Source organism: Sturnus vulgaris, chromosome 4 (assembly GCF_052056855.1).
Source record: "Sturnus vulgaris isolate bStuVul1 chromosome 4, bStuVul1.hap1, whole genome shotgun sequence".
Taxonomy (NCBI): domain Eukaryota; kingdom Metazoa; phylum Chordata; class Aves; order Passeriformes; family Sturnidae; genus Sturnus; species Sturnus vulgaris.
In genome coordinates this window covers 66,043,124-66,069,764 of record NC_142246.1, presented here as the reverse complement: position 1 = coordinate 66,069,764, position 26,641 = coordinate 66,043,124, and positions in this window count along the sequence as shown.

Below are 26,641 nucleotides of genomic sequence, written 5' to 3'. Positions count from 1 at the left end.
AAAGTGCCCATTTACTGAATAAATTCAAATAATTGGCTAAAGGCAGGTTCAGCTCAAACTCAGATTAAACAGTTACCAAGCATCAGAAGACAGCCCTGTTTTCCACACTTAGCTAGAAACTCCCCCCGTGTCTGGAGAGAAACACTTTCCATTTTTATACTTGTTTACTCTCACCTGTCAGCATGACTCAGACAGAGCCTTGCAGGTTCTAACACTTCAGATTAGTGTTTCTCCTGAAAACCTCAAGTCTTTCATACAAACAAACAGAAATGGAAAGGAACTGCTGAATTTATACCGAGGCTCTATCTTGCATCAAATGTTAGGAGGAAAAAAAACCTCCCTTTCTGCTGTAATTTATGTAGTTCTTTATGCCATAATAGAAGTTGTGTAAAAGAAGACCATTCTGATTTGATAGAATTTTACATGTCTTTGCACTTATTTTTTACAAGCTAAATGAAGGTTTAGGGCAATGACAGAGAAGCCCACTGGGCACTGATGAATTTGTATAATCTGAGAAAAAGGATTAAGCAATTGACCTTGTAGAAAAAGAAAGGTATGTTCTTTCTGGTCTATTTGTCCTTTCTTTTTTTTTAAATACTTTTTATTTAGATAAAAAGTACTTATACTATTTATATTACTTATATATTTATACATTTATATAAATTTATATTATTTACACTTTCTTTTATTTATACTTTCTTTTTTAGAAAATATTTTTATTTAGACACAATCTGGTCCACCTAGAAGTTCTTTTGCTTCTCAGAAATGAACACAGAATAAATTCAGCCAGAATAAAACACCAGTGTCTACCATATAGAACCAACAACAAACAAAAAAACCCAGAAAAAACAAAACTGAACTCAGCCAACCAATCAACATCATTTTATTATCCTCAGAATTTAATAAGTTTCTTCTGAAGTGATATAAAAAAAAAAAAGAAATTATTTTATTTATTCAGAAAAAACCAGCAGTTTATGAAATTTCTCCTATATTTCACAATGTTCCTTTGTTGAAAGATTTCATTTTATGTAAGATTTATTCGAATGCATGACAGACTATTTCAGATCAGATTGCAAATACACTCTATTTATGTAAACACAAACAAAGTGTGCAAACAAAGCAAATGACAGTTTGTCCACAAGATAAATCAATAAGGGCCTCTGTGGTGATTTTGGCTGAGGTGGAGTTGATTCCCTTCCCAGTGGCTGCTATGGGGCTGTTTTGGATTTGTGCTGAACACAGGGTTGGTAACACAGAGATGTTTTTGTTATTGCTGAGCAGAGCTTACACAGAGCCAGGGCCTTCTCTGCTTTCTGTGCTGATGAGGAATTTGGGGATGCAGGGAGGGTGGGAGGGGACCCAGCCAGGACAGGTGACCCCAACTGACCAAAGGGACATTCCAGACTATGTGACATCATTGTGTATCAGTATTTAAAGCTGGAGGAAGAAGGAGGAAGTACAGGAACATTTCCAGTGATAATGAAATTTGCTTTTCCAAGTCACTGTTGCCTGTGATGGGGCCCTGCTCTCCTGGACATGGCTGAACACCTGCCTGCCATGGGAAGCACTCAGTTAATGCCTTTTTTTACTTTTCTTGTCTGCATGGCTTTTCCCCTTCCCTATTAAACTGTCTTGATCTCAACCCATGTGTTCTCCAACTTTTATCCTGCCCGTTCTCTCCCTGAGCCTTCTGGTTGGGGAGTGAGTGGCTGTGGGGTGGCTGGCTAGGGCTAACCATGACAAATTTATTGAAAAGAAATATAGAATTTTACAAGGAAGCAATTATTTTTGTCTTTTCTTACAAAATTCACATCTGAAGTACGTTCCCTGACAGACTTGTAAAATTGTATAAACAATATGACTCAGAATTTTTTTATAACATAGTTTTGACATGCTTCACAATAGCAAAGAGTCATACCTTACTTAAGTGTTAATTATCAATGGACATCTTCTAGAGAAAATAATGATAAGGCAGAATACAGCTCTCTCACATATACTAATAATTTCTCCCTTTCTTATCTACTCTATCCCTGACTCCCCTCAAATCTTGATAAAAAGAAAATCAAGTGAATTAATAAATCCAGAAAAATGTTTCAAAAGAAATGGAAAGATTAAAAATACAAAAACAAGTAAAAAAGATAGCCTCGTAAAAAAAAAACCAAACAAAAAACCAAAACAAACCCACAAAAATCACCAAAAACAACAGAAAAGAAAAATTAAGAATGCCTTATAGAGCATGTGAATTGGTACCAGCAGCATTAAAATGCACTGCATGTTTCCCAGTAACCCCCAATTTGAAGAAAGCCAAGTGATTGCAGGAGGCAAAAATTACAAACCTCCTATAGACACAAGAGCATGGAAAGCATTTTTAACTTAATCCCTCAGTTATGGCTCTTTTTAGTGAATAATAATTATATTAAAATAACTTTATTTGGTCAAACCACCTTTGACTGCATGGTTCTGAGCTAATATAATTTACAGCCATCCACCAGATAACTGGAAAGAGGAAAGCATAAAGACAGGGAAGGAAATAAGCAGCAAAATGCCAAGTTTTTGTTTGCAATACATTCCCAACACAATCTCAACTTACTTCGTTTTTCATTAACTTTGGTGTTGTAGGCAAGTTATTAAAAGTGCTGAAAACTGCATCTTTCTGAAATATTTTCCCCTCATCCTGATATACATAGTCAACTTAAAGCCCACTCTAACATCTAAAAATCAGTGCCATTTCAGGGTGCTTATTGTCAACAGCTGTAGAAGGTAGGCTTATTATTTATAAGTTAGATTTTCATAATTTTAAAATGCATTACCTGGACTGACTGCTCAACATTCTTACATGGAACACATGCTCAAAAAACTCCAAACAAAGAAACAAAATCTCCAGCCCCCAAAAATTGAATGACAACAAAAACCAACACCCTAATACCCTCCAAAACCCAAGAATCACAAGAACTTTGAAGATTTCCCAAAAGTCACAAAGTATTCTTATAAATATCCATTTGCCTAAATGATTTAGCTTCATAAGCCCTCATCTTCTTTCTCAAAAACAAGACACAAAGATACAAGAACAAAAGATGAATGTAAAGTGGTATATACTCATCACAGACTGCCTGTGCAACAGAATTATGGACAAGAAAGTGGAAGTCACAAAGAAGAAGGGACATCTCTTTTCTTTGTTTATTAAGTTCAGAAACTTAAATGGCACTGCCTCAAATCCTCATACTTTTCTCTGTCTCTTTCAGAAGCCTGAATAAGAAGGAAGCAACACTTGCCTTCAGATAAAATATACAAGTCTTAGCACAGGGAAAAGAATTCAGAGAGAAAATAAGCCCAGGCAACAGCAAACAACAACAAACTTTCAAGAAAATAACACTGGCACCCCAGAGAAGTCAACCATACACCTAACCATCTGCAAAAATTAACATATCTCCTCTATTCCATTGGTTCACGTCTCACTTCTTTATCACAGAACTGACAAATTATCATTTTCACACCCTGTAGACAAGGCATGACACAGATAACATACAGCAGCCACAAAGAAAGAAACAGATCCACCAGCAAGCTAAAATCTCACCCTCATCCCAAAACTGACTGAAAAAAAAAAAAAAAGAGACCTGTTGCTTCACCTTTTCACCACTTCAACTGCTCTCCATTCCCACTCAGTGTTCAGCTGCCCTTTTAAAGCCTTCTCTTACTGTGTTTTGTGCACTTGAAGCTTTCCATGCTTGGAGGGGTTTTGAGCATCCCTCTTTGAAGCAGGTGTTTAGTCTCTAAGAGATACAAACGATATCTGCATTTATTTGAAATTATATCTACAGTCCCTGAGGAATTAACTCTTAGAAACTCATTGTTCTAGTGCTAGGTAAGGAGGCCTCATTGAATGTAACACTTGAAAGTTAAACTCTTCAGTGTTACTCATTAATTAACCAAATTAATGTTGGCCTGATAAGTACATTGATAGACAGGTGCTCCTCTAATTGAGTTCACTATTAAAACTCATATTTGCTACATATGTAAGGAGCAATATGTTAACCTTCAAGTTAATAAGGATTTCTTTGCTCCATCTCTAAACTATCACCCAAACTACTTAGTTCCCTCCCTCTCTCATCTACTATGTCTTTTGAGTATTTTTTTTTTCAGTCAGACTCAATGATTTCTGAGCTCCATGCACTTTATGAAACCAAAAGAGGACTTGCTGGATCTGCTCCATGCTTTTAAAAAAATTCAAACTATATTTGCCCTAAATCTGCTAATTATAGCAGACGGTAACTCTCTAAAAATATCCTGACAAATGTATTACATTCCTTGATTTAAGTAAAGCTGGGAAAGAGGGAAGAGTGGTGGGGGGGAAGAGCAACAGTATTCAGAAGTTTTTATTTTACTTCTCGTTACCCTGTTCTGATTTTGCTAGTAAAAAGTTCAGGTAATGTCTCTAATTTGAGCCTGTTTTGCCTGTGGCAGTAATTGGTGAGTGATCTCTCCCAGTCCTTGTCTCAGCTCATGAGCCCTTTGTTATATTTTCTCTCATCTGTCCAGCTGCAGAGGGCAGTGAGAGAATGGTGCCTGGAACTCTTTTATGGGTACCTGGGATCCAGCCAGGGTCAACCCACTCCAGAAAGCTTCCAAGGAGGCATAACAGCACAAGAAGGATGTTCCAAGTAGTTTACAACTCCTGCATCTTCAGCGCCATCTCACAGCTGAAAAACATTCCTAGAATTTACAGAGGAGATAAAATTTAATGTTACGAGTTCTAACGTGATGGTAAACCAGGGTGGGAGATTAAAAAAGTCCAGTTGATATTTTATCTCCCATTTTAACACTATTAAAATAATTCGCTTTTGAAATATTTCACAGTGGTGATGTGAACTATTTAATTAAGAGCAAGAAAATCAAACAAAACATGGTGAACAAATGGACTATTAATTCACTATCAATGTTATCTTTGCCAGAGGGATGGAAATAATTGAGTGCCAGGTTATTTTCTTTTATGTTTTCCTTTTAAATAACTAAAAATAGATTGTTACAAAAGTTCAGGAACTTAAATATAAGAGTATATATTGGAAAATATATGTCTCAAGAAATTGGCTTAAAAATCTGTGTCTGCCTTCAGAGGGCTCCCAGGAAATAAAGATTTTTTGTAATGTCTTGAACATTGTTTTATTGGTATTCAATCTGAAACATAATGATACACTTTTTCTTAAATGTGATAGGAAACATTAATCAAAGATTCTAAATCAAATATCTTCACTAATAAAAACAAGTTAAGAATCTAGGCTACAAACCTGCAACAAACATGGAAGTAGCATTTATTTTTCTGCAAACGTGTTCTAATCATACCATTTTATTCACATTGTAGAGCTTTATATGAGAGTGGAAGATGAAATCTTTATAAGAATGTTTAATCTTCTTTAGGAGAAGAACCACTTAAAAATGCAGATTTTTTTAGACAACAAATGACAAGTTCTGGTACAACAAAAGAAAGAAGAAAGAATTCCACAGAACTTTCCTTCCATTTAGAAAAAAAAAACAAAACAAAAAAACCCCAGCATAATTTACAACGCTTATACCTTTAAAATGGATGCTATATTTTAATTATCTGTATAAGATGACTTCACTTCCCAGAAACGCAGTCTCTCTGCTGCCATTTCTGATGCAAATGTAAACACTTTGATATAGTGCCAAGTTAAGCAGCAATATACGGAGTTTCTTCCCAGCTTTTTAAGATGATATAATCTTTAAATCTCATTTAAAGGCTCTATACAAATTTAAAAGATATTGAAAAGGTTTCTGGTTACAACACAAGATCTCAGCCTCTGTTATGATGAAAATTCTAATTTCTGAAAATAATTATCTAAATAGCGTTTTAAGATATTCCTTTATTCTCCCCCTTAGTAACACACTCTATAGAGAAGATAGATAGACAAACATGAAATCATCATTTTCCATCCAATTTGTTTCACTTTCTACATGTGAACTCTTCTTCACAAGTTTGCTGCTTGCTTGCACTGATTTACTGAGTCACAATTGACAATATTGTCCAGGTTACAGCTGATGTAACAGAAAAAGCAATAAATCCATGAGATAGCCAGAAGATAAAAGAAAGCAGATGTAAGGAAGCAGAAGTCTGAGACCCCTTCTGGACAACTTGCCAAATAAGAGCAAACATTAAATGTTAGATAAAGTTTACACATGTAGTGTATTTTTTGCTTCTACCTATGGGAATGATTAAGCCTTGTCTGTATAACAAGTTTTCTCAAATAAGAACAACTGTGTTTCTAATTTTTATTTAAAAAAATCTGCAAGTCACATATGGTTTTGATACTATTTCATATAAGCCTGAGCGAAATATTGTAAGATTGCATGTTTTTTCTCTCATAAAAACATAACAATACAAATTTGGAATCTTGTTCTAGAAATGAAGAATTAATATTCTCTAAATATTTTGTCTTAGTTTAAAGTAATTTTAGAAGTATTTTAAGTGACAAGCAGAATGGAGCCATCAGTACATATTTTTAGTTATATCCCTTCTTTGCATCCTCAGGAAGCTCTAGGAAATTAAATTTTGCTTTGTGAGGGACCTGGGTAGCTGAAGAGTCTTATGATTTGTACTTACTTTCCCTGGAAATAACTGCAGAGGAATATAATTTTCAAATCTTGATTTACCATGCTGATACATTACCTATCTAGTTTCTCACATGTAGTGCCAAATGGCCAAAAAAAAAAATTAAAAAAAAAAAAAAAAAAAAAAAAAAAAAAAAGGAAAAAAAAGAGGAAAAAAAAAGCCAAATAAAATGAATGAATTTTCTATACCTACAAGTAGACACAGACAGAGATTTGAGAGGTTTGAAACATTATTGACCCTGTAATTCTCTTCTTACTTAGAAGAGAATTTCATGTGCCTGTAGCAGCTACCTTTTTACTGGTAACTTGAATGTTAAAATGACTAAAAAAGTAAACCAAACTTAGTTATAAATTTCCTCTAAGTTTTTAGATGATGACAAAAGAAGAATCTAGACTGCCAAGTAATCTAAAATAAAACGGAATTACCTAAATATTTTATACTGAGAACTTAAGACAGTTATTTGAAAGTCCTCTTTTTCATTCCTGTTATTTCCAATAATATCTGGAAGAAACATAGAAAATAAAATTTAATGGGGTTTTTTTTTGTTTGTTTTATTTTGTTTTCTGGCTACACTTTAAATCCAGAAAACCCCATAAGGTCCCATAAATCTTGGCTTTGAGGTTTGGCTGTGTTTGGTGAGAAATCCAGGTAAATTCACGAATAGTTTATATTTTCTGCTGTTTTTTGAAAAGAGATTAAGGTCATTGGTCTGCTTTGAGGAGGGACAGAAGTGAAAGCCATTTAGGAAGGAGACAAGACATGGCCATTGTATGCAGTCCATTCTCCCTGTATTCCTTGGAATTCACACTGAGTTTGGGACAGAAAAGATAAACATCTGCCTGCTCCTGCAAGCACCTCTCCAATCATAACTCTGCTTTAAATCTACTGATAGTGTTTTCTCTTCCACATGCTGTGGCCACAAATTGCAAAAGTTTATTGCCCATTGAGAAAAAAAAAATGGTGGTTTTTTTTAATAATTTAATCATGTCCCTTAGCAGTTTCAGTGGTAGCGCTCTAGTTTTAGTTCTGAGAAATTCAGCAGCTCTGCATTTACCATCATACCAATTTTGTAAGTCTTGATGGTATCCTCTCCCAGCTTTCTTTTTCTCAGCTAAAAGGTTGCCCCTGAATACTTTAACTAAACCAGTCCAATAAAGTGTTGAACTATGACATTTCTGCATGAAAAATATCAATAAGTGCTAGGACCATGGATTAAAAAAAAAGAAAATTGAGAAGAGTTTTTCTAATACAGTGGCATGCATGTAGCATCTGAAAGATTTTAAAATGAAACTTAGTTTAATTCAACATTTACAAACTAAAATCTTCTGAAATTACAGAAAGAAAGGAAATGAGCAAAGATTGTTGAAAGGTTGGTTATGGTTGCTGTAATTTGATTTCACTTAATTCAAGGCTAAACATTCCTTCTGGCTCATAGGACTGCAGAAACTTCCCAGTCAGGTTTCCATTGTTGAAGCTGTAGTGTCTTGCAATACTCCCCACAATTCCAGTTCCTAGATTAAGCATGTGTGTGTAGCTCTTTCATTTTTCATCATCCCTTCTGACTTTTAATTTTGGCTCTGCATTAGATTTGTCCTCTGAATTTCCTTTGGTTTGTTCCATTTGATTTTCTCTTCTTTTCCCTTTTCGTTTCAGTTTTCTGCAGTGTCTCCTAAAAAATCCTTAAACTGAATTTTCTTTTTATATCAGAATGCATCTGAAATTTAACAGGTTTGGTAGTTAAAAAATTAGTAATGCACACGAAGGTGATGATAGTTCTATGCACACACATCTATTGTAGGTCACTGAGTTTCATTTGGATCTCTAGCAGATATGTACATTCTCTTTGGAAAAAAAAAAAATGAAACTACAGAGGACTAAAACCCTGTGACATCAGATAAGAAAAAAGTTTCCAAGGCATTCAGCTGGTCTGCCACAGAATTTGTAAGAGAATGGAATATTCTGTGCTTTTGTGGAATTGATCCCTGTCCCTCCTGACTGTTTGGCTGGGACGTGTTGCTCTCACTTTGGTTTAGATGCACGTCTGCCACATGAGAGTTGTTAGGGTGTTTATGAGAAATTAATCAAGACTTTGGAGAGAATCCCAACAATGCACCATTGACAGAAACAAAAAAAAAAGCAATTGGAACAAGCCTAAGGACAGAAAGGAAAATCAAGACAAAGAGGCAAGGAAGGATCAAGAGAAAATCTTCTTTATCCTCTCCTCCCTCCTGCTCCTATGATCTGGCTGCTAGATGAGCAGTAACAAAAAGGCTGAAATCAGCCCCCAGGGTTATTTTTTAGCCAAGGACCAAAATACAGATTATACATTTCTGCCAGCTTTCAGCCTTCTTTTCTTCAATACAGATACAGAAACTGCATATATTTTGTTCTAAGATTGAACTGAATCTTTTTGGTCTGCATTCAGTTTTTTTCTTTTTCCTTTCCAATCCAAAACTTAATTAATTGTAAAAGCATTAATAATCACCTATTAAAGCTATTCCTCAAGGCCTGAACTAGAATATATCTTTCTGCATTTTAATTTGTTTTTTTAATTAATAACAAAAAAATTGACTTCTTCCTCTAAAAGATCTTGAAACATAAAACATAAGGAGGAATTCTATGGTCCATGATATTCAGAAGCTCTAATTGGATCATTGTGACTACACCAGTTTCATAATTTATGACTCTCTGATTTATACATTGTGCCTTAATTACAATGTCCCCTACCACTCAACAAGAAAATCTATAAAGCCTAATAGTTTCATATTATCTCCTACATCTGAACAGACTCTTCTAAGTCTGAACAGAATGTATACATGAGATCATGAGAAAAGGGTAAATTGTCCTTATACTGTTCAATAAATGAAACTATTAGGAAAAACAACACTGAGTCTTCTCTGTTGCTTGTTATTTTGTTTTTTTCATTTCTCCCTTTATGTTTGGGGTCTTTTTCTAAAACTAGATGTATCTTCTCTCATACACTTATTAAATATTTGATGTTGGCCCTGTGACTTTTCCTTATTTTAATCTATGTGTCCAAATGTTGGCTGCCCAGTGATCTTATTTTTGCAGTTTATGTTTATGGCTTCTGTTTTGTTTCTGTAGACACCATTTTAAGCAAACATCCATTTGCTATTTTTATAGAGAGACAGTAAACTCCAGCTTTAAAGTAAATTTTCTCTGTATGGAGTGATAGTTCAGTCTTCACACCAGTTAACTTTTTCCTGGAACTGCCAAAACCCATGACAATTAATGCCAGCTATGATGATGTTTCTGATACAGACACTATTTTTCGGGGAGTTGGAGTGAGTCCATTATAATAATTTGATTAAAAAAAAAAAAACAGGTTGTGGAAAGTTTAAGCCATGCCAATTTGCATTGGTCTTTAACCAAGAAATTAATTGCCTTTCAATCTATTACTATTCACTTAAGATATCTTTTGGGAAAAGATTTTGTTGCTGCCTCTAGAGTGAAGTAGTACTAACTAAGAAGGTGGAAGATATTTTTCACATGTTTAGGGAATAAATGCTACCTAAGTATATTCTAGCAGTAAGAATATCAGCTATATGAAGTGTAATATGTATTAAGAAATATATTTTTTTCTTTATAATGTGTTAGTATTGAAATTTTAGATTTGCCTACTCACCCTTAAATACACATTATGGAATTCAATTTTCATCACATTTGCTTTTGGGGTGGATTGTATTGGAAGCATATTGTTTTGTCTCAAGAACACAAGTGTGTAATCTCTATTTAGATGATGCAAACAGCTGATGTAATGTAAAAGTAGCCATATCACAATATAAAGTAGGTAAGACATGGAATTTTTAAAGTAGGAGAATAAGAAATAAGGTTACCATTTTATAACAGTAAATGATGCTTTTCCTTTTATATCAAAATGTCATTTCTTTGTCACTTTTAATGTTTACATTTACTATATCTGCAATAAAGCCTTCTTTATTTTTTCAGATATAAATAGAATTTAAAAAATCCATACATTTGACATTTTTAATAGGAGAGGGTGAAATAAATAGAAATAAAAATTATAATCTGTGCAGTACAGCACAAGTTATTGCATCAATAAAATAGCATGTCTTTATATATGGCCATCATTTTACTTTATTAAATCTACACCCATGATCTAAATCTCTATTGAATAGTTGTGTTGGTCATGCATATTTCAGATGTTTGGAAATGAAATTCAACTTCACTATGTCCCAACCAATCATCCCCACTGCTAATATAATTGAAAACTTTATTTGCTTGCATGTCACTTATACAGCACTTAAACAAGAAGAGAGAAAAAGTGCAAGGACCGTGTGGAAGCCTTCTTAGTTAAACTGACAGGAAGAATTGGTATATTTCTAAGAACAACAAATATTGATATGTTGTCACAGGACAGGAAATTAATGTTATGATTTCTCTTTTTATAAAGTAGACCAGTTCCAGACTGAAGAGGTGTGAGGGAGATGTCCAAGAAATAACATATTGTCATCTTAAACATGCAGCACTACATGTAGTACTTTAAAAGTTCCTGATAATCTACAACACTCATCATACACAGAGAACATTTATAGCTGACTCAACATTAAGTTAATTAAGGTAATTTGTTCAGCTCTCTTCCTGCCATCAGTATGAAATTCTATGATGGTAACAAAGCTACCACAATATTAAAGTAAAACAACTGATGTAGGATATTTTATAATGATTAAGAATACCCTTAGTAACATCTATACCAGGGCAATATTTGCTGGAAGAGTAGAATAGTAATGTAAGATTTGCTCCCTGGGGTACAAGATTGGTAATGAAAAATTCAATTGCAAATAATCTATTTCCCAATGTAACAATTCGTTATATGCCTGTAGAACTCCCTCTCTTCATCATCTTTTTTTCTTTTCCATTTTGCGAGTGGGCTTTTTTTAACAAGTTAAATTTATAGCATTGTACATTATTTCAGAACAAGGAGAAAAAGTGTGGGAAAGAAGTGTGTTAGTAGTGACAATAGTAACTTCAGAATAGTTATTCCACAACACTCCTCTCATGGGTCTTCTTTAGAAAACAAGCTCTGCTATGAATTGACTTCTTGAAAGGTTAAAAAATTATGGAAGTAAAATTCAGGTTCCCAGTGACTCCACCTGTAAGTACCTATGAAGTATTTAATCTATAATTTACATTTGAAGTATTAATCTTCCTCACCTATTTTTTAATGCCTCTTCTATCTCCTCCTTCTCCTTTTCTTTAACAAGCTTTAAAAGAGAAGACTGGTGAATTCAGCCTCCTTGTCCTTCCCTTCTGCTCCAACCTTTTGTTGTGTGTGCACACATAATAGGCTTTGCAGGTTTTAAAAGGCTGATTCAATAGGGACGAGCAGACTCGGCTCTCTCTGCTCTTGGAAGAGCTTTCCTGGTTTCAGCACAGTGGGACATCCTCAAACTGCAGAGGTGCTCCTGCCTGGTGAGGTGTCCCCACTCACCTGGGACATTCAGGAGACTCAGGCAGTGGAAGGAGTCAGGCAATTGAATTCCTGTCATATGGCATATGCATCACAGGTGACAACTTTAATACCTATGGGTTCTTAATTCTGACCTTCGTATTTACATGTTCCACATTTCAGACAATGGTCTGTTGGTGTTAAGCTCCATAACCCTTCTCCATATCCTAATAAGATTTTTTCTTTCTTTAAATTACCACTTTAGAATGGATATTCAGATTTTATTCTTTCTTTTCCTCACTTCTCTCTTGCCGTGGATATAAATATCTCATGCTAAGAAACATGGTGTTTGTAAACAAAAAACAGAATAAAATTTAATTATAATTATGTTAGGATCTGGATATATTCTTATCCATCATGTCTCGGTGAGTCTCTGAACAAATATACATAATTAATCTTACAAAGGTGAAATTTCCTTTATAAGAACAAAAAGAGAGGGCTCCTCACTCTTGATCAGACTGTGTAGCCAGACTATCAAGAAGAGTCCCAAGATTTCAAAGTTAATTAAATTCCACGTCCCATATAAACTCTGCTACTGTACAGCAAAGATGAGGCATTTATTCCTCTTCTACTTTCAGGTTTTCAGCTTTTGTAAATCATTGGAACCCTATTGTTTGTTTTTTTAGCAGAACTTCTTTCAGAAAGGAAAAAAAATGTTGCTGAATACTAAAAGAATGAGCTACATGTCCTTCTTGTTACATATTTACTCAATTTCCACTACCTACAGATTTTTTCTCTGCCACATGGACTGTAGTTAAAAATGTAAAATTCAGGTAAACTTCTTTTACATCAGATTTTAGATCTTTTATTAACGTGGACTCATTGAGTCTATAAAAAAATATAAATTACCACGTCTTTCATAAGTTGGATATTCATACTCTGACAACAATGTCGAACAAGTTTCTGCTGCATAAGGAGGTAGTTTCATGTAGTTAAATAGCTTCAAATATGTACATAATCCGGTATAATAATTCCTGAACAAAAGAAGGATGAAAAATCTCATTGAAATGAGTAGCACAGGGCAAGAAGTTTTGTTCTCAGACCTTGCCCTTCATGAGTAAGAAAGGTGAACAGAGTGATGGCCTTGTAGATTAGCAAAGTTAATACCCTTTCTTAAACTTTCTTTTTCACATTTCAGATACATTAAGTCAAATTTTGCCCTCACATGCATCACTGAGCTCAACAGGAGATCTCTTTATGCTTCCAGGGTCAAAATTTGTCCTATACTACTTCAGAATCCTTTTTAATATATAATTTAATTCCTATTTGGTTCACTTTCTTTAAAAGAGATTTTAAATTTATTTTTGAATACTCAAATTCCTTTACCATCATCATTCATGGTTTATTTTGGTCCCCTAAATTCATATTCTTATCAGTTTTATCAAAAGTTCTACAATTAACATATTTGGTTTAGTAACAAGTGCAAATAAAAGTTCAATAAAAAACTTAAATATCTTCTAAATAAGTTTTTGTCTTATTTTCTCCATAGAAGAATATTTTCATATGCAAAACAAAACTTGTTTACAGTTCTTGAATGATCTCTTACATTGCTATATTGAAAGGACAACTAAATCAAAGTATATAAATGTCTGTGTGATCATATGAAGAAAGCTGTTTCCAGAAAAAAAGCTAAGAAATTAATTTCTTTGAACTGAAAGTGACATTAAAAACATATTTTTAAGGAGGAGAGTGCAATAAATATCTAAATTACATGTTTCTAAACAAAGAGTGATATCTATTCTCTCTGGAACAAATATGAAACAGAATATGCTTTTAGAATACAACCAACATTTCTGTGCTTAAATGCCTTGACACATACAATTGATACAGGGAGCTTTACTACACTCTCAGCTGTTTATGATAAACATACAGCATACTAATTTGGTACCATTTTCTGTTTGCAGGTTATGAAGTTTAATATTGAATAATTAATTTCAAGAAAAGAATGCTGAAACAGTTACACCAGAAATTGCCCTCATTTGTTGCCTTTAATTTCTTTTTGAAAAAAACCTAAGAAATGCAAACGGTCATTACAGTTTTGTTAATGCTTTTTAAAACCTTTGGTGTTCTTTATTATTTTGTGTGGTTGGATGTCTCAGTTTTAGTGAATAATTATAAATTTCAGTGGTGTCGTCAAAAATGAGAATTGAGACTCACAGTGAGCACCTCTACTAAAGGTCAAGACAGGCACTGAGTGTTCAGTTCATGACATCAAGATACTTTAGGCAGACTGGATTGCCTCATTTGACTGAACATTACCTCACCAAAAGCAGTTTAGCTTAAAAATATCAGAGCTATTCTCCAACTGTTCCACAGACTCACTATGTGAATTTCTTGGTGAAGAAATATTTTGCTATTATAAGTGCTATGCTCATTAAAATACCAAAATACTGTAAATAAGATTGATCCCATGGGGGTTTTTTTTGTAAAAAATCTACCTTACTCTTGTAATGAATACTGATCTATTATGCTATGTGGATCAGACAGAAGATTTGGGGTAAATAATAGTAGAAGAAGAAGAAAAAACACACACTACTTCTCAATTTCTATTATTTTCATAGCCTTCTAGTTAAAAGAATAGAAGGGAAATTACCAGGAGTTTCTCACTTTTCAAATTTCCATGTGTTTCCTATGTTTTGGTAGAAGGACTCCACAGGAAAATAAGACAAATATCTCTCAGGAAGATCATTACGTCCTTGCTTGGCCAAATGTAGGATACTGAGGATCTTCTTCCATTCTAAAAAGTGAGGTAGGTAGTGAAAAGCCTTTTACCAGCTTGTTGAACATTTTTCAAGCATCAAAAAATGCAATTTGCATTACCTAGCATATTTCAAAAAAACCCACTTGTCCCAAAGATTGTCCAGGTGTAAAAATATTTTTACTGGAAAGGTGCTGGTGCCAACAGAAAAATTATGACTCTCATCTTCACATCCTTTGTGGCTGGGGACATTTGCACGTAGCTGTAAGATATCCCTGGTAAGGATTAATTAGAATAATAGGGTTAGAAAACAAAGCTGTGTTTGGTTAGAGGAGCAGTTTTTTGAATATTTTACAAAGTATTTCACAGGGTCCAGAAGAGATAGGAAAATGCATCAGCTGCAGGAGAAACCTTGATGTCTTTTATTTTAATAGGAAAGAAGTGATATATGCTGGAGATATGGAGCACAAATTGTCACCTGGCTGGGGTGTTTTGAGGAACTTTACTAACATTGAAGCCACGTTCAGGTCTGATAGCACTGGGAATAGCAGCTGGAGATCATGAGTGTCATGAGAATATTTCCTTTGGTGTGTCTTTACAGACAATAAATTTCGAGGTTGCCACAAGCATGCCAGATGACTGTGATTTCCAAAACTCAGTTTCAGAGTCAAATATTTGCAGAAAGCATATTAAGGAACTAAGTAATCCTAGCCCACATCCAGGATTTCTCAGGAGTTAGTTCTCCTCTACTACTGCCTTCCATGACTTGTTTCTGTAAGTGGCAATCTTTGTGGGGAAGAAAAACCCACAACGTACAATGCTTGAAACAAGGGTAGGAAATATTAAGGTAAGACACTAACTAAGTTTAGTAATAAAAAAAATCAGAATATTTCCACTTGGCAATAAGAAAATAGAGCATTCCCAGAGGCTTGTGCAAGAGTTGAGAAGTAACACAAATTTCAATTCTTTTGATTGTGGGATTTTCCTTTTTTTTGCAAATATTATCAAATATTCTGTTAGAAGTAACTCAAATACTGTATTAGACACGTACAGTAACACTGTATTATGAGCTCTTAATCTTTCTCAATTAGAAATATGTTTACACAGGAGCTCACTGTTGACTTGGTTCTGATCCCATGAAAGTCAGCATAAATCTCCCCATTGTTAAACCAACATAACCAATTTGAAAGCTCATCCTTAATTATTTATCATTATTATTATTATTATCATCATCATCATCATCATCATCATCATCATTATGTAGCAAGACTCAGTACTTGAATATTGACTTTGATGACATAAGAATCTTCTTTATAATAGCCTAGTACTTTACTGGGATTGGGAAGAAGCTTTTATCTCTTTCTTTCTTTCTTTCTTTCTTTCTTTCTTTCTTTCTTTCTTTCTTTCTTTCTTTCTTTCTTTCTTTCTTTCTTTCTTTCTTTCTTTCTTTCTTTCTTTCTTTCTTTCTTTCTTTCTTTCTTTCTTTCTTTCTTCTTTTCTTCCTCTTCCTTCCTCATTCCTCCCATTTGCTTTTTGTCTTTGTCTTTCCCTTTTTCTTTCTTTCCTCTCAATGCTTAACTTTTCCACTGTCAAAGTAGAACATTTGTGAATTGAATAATGTGAATGATCAAACATACTGAAAACCATGTCATTTTTCTCTTAGAATTGAACGCCTTTCTGAAAGAGGTAAATGGGGAAACATAACTTTTAAGATTATATTTTCACAGAAACATCACACTCTACAGAAAAGTATAAATGATAGATGATCACTTTACTGATTATTTTCATAATGTTTTATTGAAAGTTACTCATGTAAATTGTGGGACTGACACTGTGTCATTTTAAAATATTACTTTTGTATGTTTAATAAAAGTATAGACCATTTTACTGCTCTTCTGATCAAAGAAAACATGAGCACTCTGTGAGGCAAGAAGAAATGAATTCTGCAGTGCCTCATTCAGGAGGCATCAGAGATTTTACCTTTGCATACAGAGCAGAGAGAAAACTAAAATCAATGAAATAACAGCAAATTCAGAGGATGGTGGACACATAACTATCAGACACTAAGCCAGGCAAATATAACTGAGTGTAAAAATCAATTTTTTGCATTACAATAGAAAAGGATTACATTTGTATGAAAATCCCATTTGTATAACTACCAAGTAAGTCAGTAAGGAATAAAAATAACTGGGTCAGAATGACACAACTATTTGAGAATAACTGTTTGGGTTTTTTTAATATGACTTATTTGCCAAAGGGCAAGATGTGATCATTATATTAGTGGGCAAATATTAAACCAATAAAATATTATTAGAAATTAATTATTGATGACTAAGATGCTGTACAACAAACCCTTCTCAGGAGAAGTTTGAAGTGGAAAGTGACTGGCACTTTGATAGCATTAATTGTGTGCCTCCTAGGAGTTGAGATTTACAACCCCTCTTTGTTCAGCAGATGTTTTAATTACAGCTTGGGGCTCTCTGATGCTTTTGTGCAGTCAGGGAGAAAAATCCTCCGTGATGTCACAGAATCACAGGAGTAAGGCTGGAACTGATCTGAAAACTGAGACAGTCTATTGTCCACTGAAGTGTGGTTAGTCAGGTTCAGACTACCTCTGACAGATGTTCGACAGATGTTTGTTTCAAAAAGACTTTATTAAAGACAAGATTTCATAACTTCCCAAGGGAAGCTATTTCCTCCTGCTTAATTACCCCTTTTCACAAAAAAAGGTTTTCCCTGACAGATAATGTAAATCATCTTGCCTACAAATCAAACCTGTTTTGTCATACCCTACGTCTCGGAGCCAGAAGTAAGCATTTGAGTATGAGAAGACTCATCTATCCCTTCTTTCTCTTTTAAAGTCTTCTAAATTCCCCAAACAGCTAAAGCTTTCTGAGCCTGCAGACAGTTTTGATATGTGCTAGACAGCTGCTTCCAACACCAGTAGTGCCCACTTTAGGTACAAGAAGGAAAATATTTATTCTGGGAACAAATCTCAACAATGCCCAGATGTAATCTAATGTGGAGAGAGAATTAAAGAATTCCAGGAGAAAAGTAAGAATACCTAAGCATAGGCAGTATGGTTATCTTGTTTGTCCTTCACTTTCTTGAAACTGAGGTGCTCAAAAGACAATCTTCCATCCAAATTGTTACAAAAAAGGAAAAGATTGCAGTAATACTGCCAGCATATTAATCTATCACTTCTATCAAATATAACTGAATTATGCATCTCATAATAAAATCTTAGGCTACTTCCTTAAATACTCTAATCTCGATTAAGGAACTCAATGTACTATGCTTTTTAAATTCATTCAACCTGCCTTTCAGTGCTCCTCTTTCTCTTGTTATCTGCATTGGTTCATATTAAGCAGTAAAAATACATCTGTTTGGTCTTCCTTTAGCTTCTCATGTATCTAGTGAGCTCTCCTGTCGTTTTTAAGTTATTTGCTTATTTTCCTTTGTATTGTTTCCTAGACTTCTGGTTATCCTCACATAGTTATGCTAGCATTAATTTTCAGACACATTTCATTTGTGTCTACTTTTACATGACTCCTTGGGTTTCCTTTTCATATTCTGAAAGAGACCTTAGTGCTTCTCTTGGTCTGTTAAGCCTTCTCGTGTAACCACCATTTCCTATTCACTTTCCATGCCAATTCCTCTAAAAGACCACAGTTTTAACAAGAGAATATTGTGTTGATGGGTATTAGAAAGAGAACATTTCTGTGCAGTAGTTGTGAGGGGGTGCTTCCCCAGTTTAAATTCTCAAGACAGTGCTGAAATATTCTTAAGTGAATTCTCCCCATCCTGCTGTTCTTGCTTCTTTTTCATTTCCTGAAACTGTGACCTGCATCATTCGACAATTATTTCTTGTCAATAGACTTTCAGCTTCCACATGCTCAATCTGCTCCCCCTTAAGTGTGCAGTGAGCATTAGATCACTGAGCACCTAAGTTGCCTCCTGAGATAAGAAACTGGCCTCCACAATTCCAGGAACTTTTTCATATCTAATATGTTAAAAATAAATATCAAAGCAATTAAAGGCATTCCTGTTGTGTTCTGAGCTTGGCTGGATGTCAAGTGCCCACCAAAGCTTCTTTATCTCTTTCCTCCCCAACTGAAAAGGGGGGGATAAAGTACAACAAAAGGATTGAAATAAGGGCAGGGAGAGATCACTCACCAATTAGTGTCAAGGGTGAAATACACTCCAGTTGGGGAAATTAGATTCATTCATTAACAATAAAATCTCAGGAGGATAATTAGAAAATTTTTAAAAAATTATATATATATTAGAAAGATGACTTAAGTTTTAGCTTTCACATTAGCATTCACAGATTTTGTACTTCATATAAAGTGTTATTGTTAAACTGCTAAGTTAGTTAACTGTTAAGTTAGACAAAACAATCGTTTTCCAGCCCAAGAACCAAGGACACCGTTGCAGCTTCAGGCCCAAAAAGTGTAAACAATGGTGAGTTGAGGAGAGCAATCTGGGAGGATGGGACTTCATAACCTGCAGCTGTAATTGGACAATTAACCCCAGTATGTCAATGGACCAAAACTTATAAAAGTATGAAAACTCATGACTCAGAGTCCATCTTGGGTGTAGCCATGGCCAGGCTCTTGGACTGCCCAAGGTGTATCCTTTGAAGGGCTTTTTAACAAATACCTGCTTTATTCCTTTAACTGTGTAGCCTCTGCTCTAGGTAGCCTCTCAAGGCATCAAAAACATCTTCCCCCATCCATGGCTGATGGGCTCAGCCTTGTCCAGGGGCAGGTCCATCCTAGAGCAGGCTGGCACTGGCTCCATCAGACAGAGGAGAAGCTCCTGGCAGCCCCTCACAGAAGCCACCCTTGTAGCTACCCTGCTTCCAGAACCTGGCCACACACAGCCAATTCATTCTTATTCATTAAAACAGGATCTGCTCTTTGGATGCTGCCCACAATTTCTCCAAAGCCCCATTCACCACTCTAATTCTGTGATCTGCAGTCAGTGCAGGATTCTGGGTTTTTCCTTCTGTTGTCTTAACCCTGACTCCATTCTGCCTCAAGTAAGCAAACTATTTCACCTCTCTGAGAATTTGCTTTAGTATTCTGGCTAGCATTAAAGGATTGACTTACTGACACACAGTATATTCATAGAGATTACAACTCAGAGGAGTGTTTCAAACCTGTTCCTCAGTCACCCCTGCTCAATGACCTGCTAAAAAAAGGATTAAACTGTTTCAGCCTATGAAAAGCTTCCTGTTATGATCACATTAGCAGCAATAAAACACCAAATATTCTACAAGGCATAGGAATGGACAAGGCTCATTATCAGGGAACATTGAACTAAAAAGATGCAATCAAATTTCTCAAGATGTCACCGTAAGAACCCATTTCATAATAATTATTTTTCAGCTTTCCCCTTAGTTTAGTTTAGTCCCCTTTAGTCTAGTTCCCTGCATTTATTCCCTAGTATATTTAGCTATTCCATTGGAATATTCTGTTTTCCAACACAAAATAATTTCTCTACATGAGCTGACAATCTGATTCACTGTTGTTCCCATCCCTACTGCTTACAACTCCATCTCCCTAACCTTCGATCCTTCCACACAGTGAGATCTCTAAATAGGTCACAAAGTGAATTAATTTTCATTTGCTGTACAAAAAAGTGTCATCGACTCAGATCTTATCTACTAACTGTATCTCCACATTTCACTACAGATGTCTTTAAACAGAGACCACCAGAAGCAATTTATTCTTTGCAGATTGAGTACAGAATCTTGATTACTGCTTAGAAAGAAGTAAAAAGAAGTATTTATCACATTATTATTAGTACTAGTAAATTTATCTGGAAGACAGATTTAATCCTATGAAGTGTTAAGAGGCTCAATAAAGGATCTGTCAAGTATTTTCATATGCTTTGATAAATGCCATTATGTGCATGCCAAATGAAGACTATTAATATGGATGATTAAAAAATTAAGAACTTACTTGTTCATCCTTCATCATCAAGCAATGAATTTGCATTTTGTCTTTTTGCATTTCTGTAAGAAGTTTCTACTGAGCTACAAAATCTCTAAACCAAAATGAAATGAAGCAGAAGCACAAGTCTGACCTTCAGATAGGGGAACACTTGATAGCCTTTTGATTCTTTCTGAATTTTCAACATAGCGTTTGACTATTGAAATTTCAGTGATAAAAATCTACAAAGAGAAATGGGGCTGACTCCGATGAAAATCAATGAGATAGTAGCATCCAGTTCCTCCTGTATTTTTTTTTTTAGAACATGAGCAATCTTAATTCTAGTTTCTTTTGACTGAATGAAACCCCAGACTTGAACAACCAAACCAACTGAATCTGTAGAAAAGGATTCAACATAAATTTCTGTCAAGATAGATAATTTCAGGATAGGATTGAGATTCTGGTTTTTTGTTTTGTTTTGGTTTGGTTTTTTTAATGCAACTGTGAGTACACAGATATAGAAGCAGCTATGGAAGAAACAAGCAAAAAAAAAAGCCTGATACCTCTAGGGTCACATGATGATACTGCAAAAGACAAAGAAACAGCATTCTAAGCTTTTGCAATGGGGCTGGTTTTCTTTCCCTATGTCCTCACACTTTCATCTTTAGGGAATCAGTACTGTTCCTCAAAGGTAAAATAATAAATATAATCTCAACACTGCCTCTACTAAAGTTTCATGCAATTAAAATATGCCTGACTAATCCTCAGCTGAAATAGTGTGCATTTTCCAAAAAATTCCATTAAAAAACCATTATCCAGGCAGAAAAAATGAAGCTGATTTTAATTCCTGTTCAATTCAGAATGAATTACTTTTTTATTCCATTTAATATATTTTTGGAGGAGTGTTTATTCCAAGGATTTGACATTTTTCCACTGCTTTTCTTTGTATAACCATTCAGTTATACAAAGATGGCCTTTGAAGAAATTAACCCACATCAAAATAAAATTCCTTTTGTTGAGAGGATGATGGATCTTTCTGAATACACTGTCTTTAAATTGCATCTTTGTACTAGTTTGTATCACAGTATTTCTTTATTCAAAATTCCAATCCTAAGTAGTTTCCTTAACTCTATCTGTCTTAATTTTTTGAGTATGATTATCTCAATGGATTTCTTTTTCTTATAAATACAAAACAAATTTTAGCACAGGAAATTAACTGCATAAAATGGGAATTCAATTTTCAATGTAGTAATACAAGAAAATTTTTAGAAAGAAAATATGACACTTTGGATTGCAAATCTTCTTAGTTATGCAGATGTGTTAAAAATTATCAGTAGTTTCCTGGTTTTCTTCTTTCCACCTGATAAGAGTTACATAAATATGTAATATAAAATGTCACCTTCATCCTGAGAGCTAGTGCAGGTTATCACAACTGGGCTCTCTATTTTCAGAAGTATCATCAAATTGCTTAACTAAATACAGTGCGTTGAATCCATCATCTTATAAACAATGATAAGAAAGAGAAGTCAATAGAAAATATTTTTTCTGGGTAATACATCCACTATCAGCTTCCTTCTTATTTGTCAAGTGCACAAATAAACAATATGCTAATTTCTTCTACTCTTGCCTTGTAATATGAAGGCTGGACACTTTTCTAGAATTTTATCATCTTTTGTTAAATTTTTCTTTCTCAAGGTATCCTTTTTTTCCTGCTTTCATTTCTTGTTCATGTCCCCAATTCCCAAGGTTCAGCATTAGTTCAAAATCCCCACTTAAATCTGTTTTTCCACAGTACTGTAAATGTTATCCAGCTGTAATAAGTCCCAAGAGTGTCCCAATATTTTTTCAACTTATGTTTGTATCATCATATACAGATGAATTCAGATATTATCAAGTTGTTGATTAATACATTGGGCTTTGGAGTTGTTTTACTTGTTCTTAATTTTATCTTCTTAATTGATCTTTATTAATATAATTTATCTCCATACATTGTATGAACTGTAGATAGGCACAGAATTATGGTATTATACTTCATATAAAGATTTGTGTGTTCTAGGCCTTATAGGGACTATTAAAATAAATATTGAGCTTCTTTGTAGTGCATGTAAAATAAACATTGCATCAAATTTTTGATTTAACTTACAACCTCTAGAACGATACACTTTCCAGATTAGGAGTCTGCTTAATGGGGGATGCACTTTGTTATCTATTTATTATTTATTATTTACTGTTATTTATTAAAGAGAAAAACCCTTCAATAATACTTCCAGTTTAACCAAAGAACTGTTGGTTGTCAGTCACTTGATTTTGCTACAACCTTTTTTTTTTCATCTCTGTACTCAAAAGTCTTTTTCCCTCATGCTCACGTTAATCTGCCATGAATAGATGACTTTCCAAAATAACCGTGGACAGATGAAGCAAAAATAATTTAACTCTTCAAACTTTTGCCATCAGAATTTCTGATTGTCTGATCATTCTGATGACTTCCCCCCACCCCGTCCCTTCCAAATGACTTTTAATTTGAGAACTTCCTTCCTGTATTGTAGTAAATGTCTCATGGATTTGTTTGTCTACTTCAGCAGAATATCCTATCCACTTATTTTGACTTAATATTTCCTTCTCTTCCCTTTCAGGTTGACATTTGCCTTCTTAAAACAGTATTTCAAGAGCAATATCTATAGCTAAGACATTTAAGATATTTCCTAAATCAGTATACAAGATAAACAGAGTGTCCCTTCCTGAAATTCCATTACATATTTGTCTGTTTATGCAACTGTAACTACAGCACTAAGAAAGTCTGAAAGGAGCACGATAAATTCAGAGTTGACCTTCAAAAATGACTCAGTAGTTACACTTCCTAGGCAAGCTTCCAAAATCTTTCTTTAGGTAAAATACATTTGCCTAAAATTTGTAGTATTCTTAAAGTTCAAGCCTTTCCATGATACCTGCATGTAAGAAAATGAGGAGTAAGAAAGAGCAGGATATTTCTCAAATACATGTCATGAAGAGTAAAAAAAAAAAATAATAATAAATATGAAGATGTGAGAGTTGACTTTTGTTTTCCTAGTAACAGAAAAGAGAATCACTGGAATATATTCTGCTTCATACATATTGCTAGACTTTTGACAGCTGTTCTGAGCAGTTCACTGTACTTTTCCATACACTTTGCTTTTCCAATGACTTGTAGATCAAACCAACAGTCAAAGAAAGAGGTTCACAAACAGCAAAAGACTAATTTTCTGTGCTTCATTTAGAGACCAGATCTACTTCTTCAAAATTATCTTTGCATCTTGGAAAATGTACTTTAAATACAATTTAATAGTAGTTAAATGGTCCCTTGTTTTTAATACAGAGGTATTGTAAAAATTAGAAAAAAAAAGAATGTAAGAAAAAATTCCTAGTTTCAAGTTATTTGAATAATTAAAAATTAGGTTAAATTATTCTTTCACTTTCTTCCTTTTTCTCATTTTCACACTGTTCTTTGAGACTTCCACTTTTAGATTATCTTCACCCATTCATGAGGCAGTGCATAATGGCAGGAGATTTCCACCTAGGAAGGACAAATTAATGATGATCAACTACTTAGAAAGTGAAACTAAAGGTTATGAGTCTTGAGACAAAACTTTTTCTTAACTCAAAAAGGAAATGACAAGTCATAGCTTCTTTAAAAAAAAAGAGGAAACATGCAAGAAAGTGGGGGTGTGAAGTGGGAGGAGACGTCCCCTTTTTTTCTGCTTTTTATCACATTTTAGTTCTGGTTTAGGGGACAACTTTATTGTCTGTCTTGCCCAAACAAAAGGGGAGCAGAAGGCTAAGAGCAGTGCAGTGCCATAATTCATAATTAATCTTCCCTTCTGCCTTTCCATATATTCACTGACCCACCAAAGTCAGCAGGGGAAGACAGACTTAACACTCCTCTGTTCTTTTTTATAGTTCACCACTGAAAAAAGGGCTTTGTGCCAAAAGTGAGCTTTTGGGCCCACAAGGTTAAACTGAATTTCTTTTCTGGATTGCTCTACAAACACAGTAGGTTTTGTTGCCTTCTCTACCAGGCTACCTGTGAACCATCACCTGGCTGTCACTAATAATGTATAGTGTTCCCATAAAGAATTACCCAATCCTTCAGCTGCAGACACAGATCAGGTATGTCTTTCCTAAAACCAGATTTCTTCTTACTCATTTGGAACTGTTGATCTATAAGATATATTTGGCATAATTATTCCTCTTAATTGTTATACTTAATTGACACACGTATTCATCAGATAGAAGAAAAAAAGCATTCTTTCTGTGATGGCATTGTTTCACATCCTTTCTCCCTATGCATGTAATGTAAATCTTTCTCATTTAATCTCTTTGAAGCAAGCCCTGAAGAAGTACTGTATCTTAATGCTATTCCTTACTAATAATTATTTCAGAAAGTGATGCTTCATTGTAGAAGAATGAGTTGAATTCCCTTTGTAATGACAGCGATGCAAGCAATAAGATCTCACTTTCAGCAAAATCAAATGTATCTCTTAGGAACACATTCTGTAAGTGTCTATCATGATTAATGTGTTACTGTTTAATCTAGGGTTTTTTTTCCCCCCTTTAAACAATCCACCATCCTCCCTATCTTCAAACACACAAGACCCTTAGAATGTCGAGTTCCTCAGGATATTGGGTTAATCAGAATTATATTGAATTATCTGGGAGGGAAATGTACTTCTGCTAAACAATAAATATCTACTTTTTTTTCCTACCCTCTCATAAACATGAAATAAAGAACGAAACAAGGATGAACATACAATCGGTCTGATGAAGGTATCATTTTTCTCAAATTAAACTACAGTCTCTTTGTACGAGTGAAGGCTGATTCGAGATGGATGAAGTGCAGCAGAAAGAGCTCAACAACGAGTAAGGTATAAATTACTCCACTTTATTTTGACCAATGAAAGTGGGAGTAAAAATCTGTTATTTATTGTCCATTTTTCAAACTTGTTAAAACATATACCTTTCACTATTTTATATGCCTCCATCACAGTGCAATAAAGGTATTCTAGACCTCAGATGTATAGAATGGATGTCAGAGATACCCTTATAGCACAGGGGTAAGAATGTGCTTTACAAGGATCTTCATATAAACACTCTCTCTGTTCACTTCAGTACAAAAATAACATATTACAGATATCCTTTCCTTTATATCAGAGTTATTTTTAACCTTGAAAGCAGAGACCATAATTTTAAAAGCTCAAATTAGTCCCCTAAATCCATACTTGGTTTTCATACTTAAAAATTTCTAGATGTTATATGCATATAAGTTTGCATATCTGTATGCACATATATGAATTTTATACATCTAAAAAAACCATCTATATAAAAGAAAATTTGAAACTAAGGAAGTTTATGGATAATGTATGCATAGATATGCTTAATTATACAGCAGTAGAATACAAAACAGCTTTCACTCAAAGTAATACTTCTCATTTCCAAATCAATGTAAATCAGTGCTTGAACATCTGTCTAGAATATCAAGTCATTCAAAGATATTAAGATCTTAACCTAAGAAGCTAATCTTAAAATGTACACTTTTTAAAGCCAGTCCAGCACAGAACGAACTTACTTCTCATTTTAGACCATCAAATGAGCTGATGTGAGGTACTCTGACACACTTCTTTAAGCAGTTTCACACTTCTTCTATTCTGATGTTATTGTCTGTGCCACCTAGGAAGATTATACCTAAGACAAAAAAACATTAACTCATTGTTTCTGTTGTAATGAATGACTCAATTAAGGTACAGAAAGACTTCCTTATTTCTTTTCATGAGTAAATTAATTTTGTTTTTTTTCAAAATCTTTTTAGCTTTTTCCTTACATGAGAGAAATAAACAGCCAAAGATAGAACATAGAATCAA